This window comes from Mus pahari, chromosome 2 (genome assembly GCF_900095145.1).
Source record: "Mus pahari chromosome 2, PAHARI_EIJ_v1.1, whole genome shotgun sequence".
Classification (NCBI taxonomy): domain Eukaryota; kingdom Metazoa; phylum Chordata; class Mammalia; order Rodentia; family Muridae; genus Mus; species Mus pahari.
Genome location: NC_034591.1, coordinates 95,559,401 through 95,563,859, shown reverse-complemented (window position 1 = coordinate 95,563,859; position 4,459 = coordinate 95,559,401).

Here is a 4,459-nt window from a genome sequence, read left to right as displayed (position 1 = left end):
GCTATAACATATGATATATTTTGTTTTTACCTAATGTGAAATCTTCATAACAGGCAAACCTTATAGCAATGGAAACTAGACTAATGGTTTACCAGAGCCAAGTTCATTGGAGAGAAGTGAAGAAAAAGACCGTAAATTTCTAGTAATAGATAAATGTACTCAGAGAAGTAATAATATCTGCGAAATGTAAATAGTGATAGCTGTTTGGCTCTATAGATATATTAATATTATTCAACTGTATACTTGAAGAGTTTATTCCAAACAAATATTCCAAAATATCTACCATGGCTGAGGAGATAGCTCAGAAAATAACATACTTGCTGTGCAAACAGGATGAACTAAACTTAATACCCATAACTCACATAAAAATAAAGCAAACCATAGAAGCATATATTTGTAAGTTCAACAGGAAGAAAGATCCTTTCTTGCAAAGGAAGATGCAGGAGTTTGTGTTTGTGTGTGTGTCTGTGTGTCTGTGTGTCTGTGTGTCTCTGTGTCTCTGTGTCTCTCTCTCTCTGTGTAATCAAATAGCAGGAGAGGCAGAGAAAAATATTGTTTTTCTTCTGCACTATTTTTGCATGCCTTCCCCAGTTCAGCTTTCAGATTTCCTTTGTCCTCTGTTTTTATCACAGTCCTCACAGTTGTCCGGTTGACTCACAGAGGCAGTGCAGTCTAGATGACACCCTAGTCAGTGGTTCTCAACTTTCCTATTTCTGTGACCCTTCAATATAATTTTTTATGTTGTGGTGAGCCCTAAACATAAAATTATTTCATTGCTACTTCATAGCTGTATTCTGGTACTGTTATGAGTTGTAATGTAAATATCTGATATTCACGATATTCATGATATGTGACCCTCCAAAGGGGTCATGATCCACAGATTGAGAGCTGATGTGATGGAAGCACTGAATGTTCGGGTCTTCATGAATTGATAAGTTCATGTGGCACCTTCTGCAATGTCTAAACTCCAGAGTGTTTTACCTGTATCCACTTCCATTTTTCTCCCAGAGATACGAGTATATTATAGTTTCTAAATTAGACTTTCTAATTCCTTTTTCTGTTTTTAAATCTGTGTATGCTCTTATGGTTTTAATTAGGTGGCAGGTAGACTCAAGAAACAGATTTCTGATATAGGATACTTGAGGGTGATATGCTATGAATGTCATTATATGACTGATTTGATTACCTGCAGAAAAGGAGTAACTTATAATACAGCACAGATAGAAACCTGCTGAGGGCAAGTCTCTGTTAAGCCAGATGGTTCATGCATTAAGCTGTTATATTAGCAATGGGCACTGCTATAGTTTTGTAGAAAGGAAATGAATCTTAATATTTTCACAACTATACTGGGTTACTTCTACAACACTGAAGCTCGTAAGACTTTGACATATTAGTTCAAGGCAGGTCTGAGTGCTGTTGGGTGATCCAAAACCACATTTCAAGTTCTAGAGTTCTGAGATAATCTGAGTATCTGCTTGCCTGAAATAACTCAACCAGAAGTGGGTTTAGATTCCATGTGTATGTATAAGACCCAGTTGCATATTACTTTTAGACATGTTCTAAAGTTTCAGGGGTATCAGATGAACAAGTGCAAAATTTAAACAACAGAGAAGAATTATGTAACAAAATTATAAAATTCTTGTTCCTTACACATATATAGCAACAGATGCTAAAATTCTATGGACAAAGGGCAATTTACAGAGATTTTGTATTTAATCAAATTCATCGAAACATAAAGTGGATTGGAGATGGGTTGAGCATTGTTCTCTAATATGTCCTGTACTTATTGATTAGTGAACCATACAATTATTTTAGCATAACATAGAAGAAAGATCCTAGGTGTTCAGGAGAAACAACAGAATGTCTTATTTCCAACTTGAAAGTTGTCTACTTCAAGTACATTTTCTACATGAGCATAGAGACCTTTCACCACATCAAGACTAGAAATGCATTAGGAAAGAACAGTGCTGCAGTCCTAAGAATTCTGTGATCTAAGATGAAGTTAAGAGTACAAAATTGAAGATTGCTTATTAACAGATACTTGTTGAAATTGAAGGATAAGTCATGATGAAATAATTTAGGGGTTCTTTTGTTTTCGGAATTATCCTCAATCAAATCACAGCCAATGATTCCTATGGTCACTAAGTCATTGCTTGACTTGGCGTAGTAATGGATAAGGCCAACTTTGAAATTTCCTGTCCAAAATGGAAGGGAATGATGGATCTCTGAATTGCAGAAAGAAAGCAGTAATGTTATATGCTAGAGCAAATATACCTACATTGATATGATTTGTGGCTATCATCCAGACAGAAATTCTCTGGCTTCTGCAAGAATAAATCAAGGGATCATGTGCATGCTGTGTCTCAAGGCAGGTACTGAGATCCTTGAAGGGCTTAATAGTAGGTTTCTCTTATCCAAGTACTATAATTATTTTCCTTGCTAAAATCAAATAGTTCAAGAGCTGATATCAAACTTAGACACCAATAAGGCACAATTCCTTGTGACACTCAGCCATATCAGTTTGATTTTTTATAAAGCTTATTCATTTCATTTTCAAAATGGAAAATGCATTTGTGCTCACTTGTCTTTGTACAGCTAAAAGTACATTTTAGCTTTGATTGTTTTGTTTGTTTCTAAAACCCAATTCATGATCAAAATTAAGGGACTTCAGTGTGACTTATTCACAATCTGGATACTCCATACATTGTTGCTTCTGACCAATGCTTGATTTGCAGCAAAAGAACTTCAACAATTGTGTTGAATCATATTCATGATTGTGGACATGAAGTAGATTTGGCTTGGAATGAATCCCTCCATGAAAGAGACATCAAGTGTCTTGTTGAAGAATCAGACATAGGACCAGGTGATGGATAATAACCTAACCATTGAAGTAATTCTATCCAATGTGTAGTATTTTATATTACTACATGTCACATGACATTTTTCTGCCCTTAGCTTATTAACTAAGAAGAGAAATGACCCATGCTTTTCCCTAGTGCCCAACTTTGGTCTCTGTTTATCACGAGAGACTATTTTCGTAGAAATAATTTAATTGTTGGAAGGTTGGTGATTCACCAGATCATTTTGGACTTTTTATCTTATTGAGACCACAGAAAGATGATGAATTCTGATTACCATGGAGAGACTGGGTTCCTAGACAACAACTAAATAATAATAATTATAGTATAATATATAATATTTGAGTCATTTTCTTCTCCGTGGAAATGTTAATGGATAGGGATTGTGATTCAACTCAATGGTTGCTAACTGGGGGGAAAAATAATGTTCTTGCTTGGGAGCCTGAATTTGACTCCACATTGGGTGGTTATAACTCCAACTCCAGGCAATCCAATACCTCTAGCCCCCTCAGGCACCTGCATTCATTTACATGTTACTGCATATACACATGTAACTAAAAAGGAACGAATTGAGACCAAACAACTTAAAATGATAACATCACCAAAGAAGGAAGATTTAGCTCACATCTAGCCAGAAGTGACTATATTGACTGCGAATATGTCTAGTGTAAATCACTGAATGGCTAGCAAACTCATTATACATGTATGAATACTATAGTGAAACAACTCATTGTAGTACAGACTTTATGTGATATCCATTTCTTTCCTTTTTCTTGTGTGATGTATAGAAGAATGATAATAGCTAAATTTACAGGTTAGTCTTTAGGGGACATAATATCCAGATGGTGATAAGGTTTTCTGTTTTCTACATTAAAGGATAGAAGGAGAAAGTTTTCCATTAGGCAAATGATTTTTGCAATCTGTTTAGAATTATTTTGATATAGTTTACTTTTGATTGCTATTTTTTTAAGTTGATAGTAGGGCCTATATATGATGAGTTGTCAAAGGGAAGGACTTGTTGATAATCCGACTGTGGTATCTTCTTCCTAGTTTGACCCCTCACTGTCAGTTAGGTTTCTCTGCTGATAAAATGATGACCAAAGCCAACTAAGTGAGAAAATGGTTTGTTTGACTGACATATCCCAATTAGAGTTCATCACTAAGGGAAACAAAGCAGGAACTCAAACAAAGAATAAACCTAAAGGCAGGAACTGATGCTAGAACACTACTAACTGGCTTTCTCCCCATGGCTTGCTCACCTTATTTTCTTGTATCACCAGGACCACACCTAGAGTGGGCAGATCCTTCTCCCATCAATCATTAATCATGTAATGTCCCAAAGACTTGTCTACAGGCCAGTATCTGATCAAGCCATCTTCTTTATTCATGTTTCTTCTTCCCGGACAACACGAGTTTATGTCACATTGACAATTTTGACAAGCACACCCACTTTTCTCTTTAAGAGGAGCACTTGTTAAATTTCCAAGAAGTCATTTCTAGATAGCCTCTCTTCTTCTTTTCACAGAAGCCACTGTAGGCAGACAAGAAAGCAAGGAGAAAGGAGACACTGTTCTCACATCTCTTTCTTACTGGAGGTGGTG